Genomic DNA, 564 nt, shown 5'->3' on the forward strand with positions numbered 1-564 from the left:
GCTGGGCTGGCTCGGAAGTTTAGACTCTCTCACAAGGTGATGATGAGCATCCACAGTCCCTTGCTCTGTTATGTAAACTGTCAATTATCGTTTCCCCTCCTCATTTTATGTATATGTCCTTGTATCACCCTGTTGAATACATATATGTTCTAGAAAGTTCTTCAATATCCCATTGGTCCCTCTCTCCCTGCTCCCTCCCACCTTCCTTGATTAGCCAGTTTGTACTCTCACCTCCCCTTTGCCCAAACCTGATTGGTGGGCTGTATCCCTATAAAATCCTTGGACCCTCCCTTGTTAACATCTTTTGTCCCTGGGACGTCTGAGGAATAAAAGCCTTCATAACCCATACAGAAGACTTCTTTCGATCTCTTTGCCTTCGGTCAGTGCGCTGGCGATTCAGTCGCTTGTGATCCTGCTCGACATCACTCTGGGGATAGTGAGCGTGTGCATGGTGGCCTGACAGCCCCTCCTGAGGATCTTTAACCATAGGTTGGAACCCCAGAGGTTTCCAGACCTACATCGGACACTCAGGGAGGCGCAGCGCTGTTCCTTTCCCAGTCACTG

The 564-nt window shown here is 49.3% G+C and overlaps 1 protein-coding gene across 1 annotated transcript in view; it reads right to left on the reverse strand.

Annotated features, from left to right (window-relative positions):
• The window catches only part of LOC108449702, a 12,068-nt gene that overhangs the window by 3,279 nt on the left and 8,225 nt on the right, over positions 1-564 (reverse strand). The window lies entirely within an intron of this gene.

This window comes from Corvus brachyrhynchos, unplaced genomic scaffold, assembly GCF_000691975.1.
Source record: "Corvus brachyrhynchos isolate BGI_N302 unplaced genomic scaffold, ASM69197v1 scaffold139, whole genome shotgun sequence".
NCBI classification, from domain to species: domain Eukaryota; kingdom Metazoa; phylum Chordata; class Aves; order Passeriformes; family Corvidae; genus Corvus; species Corvus brachyrhynchos.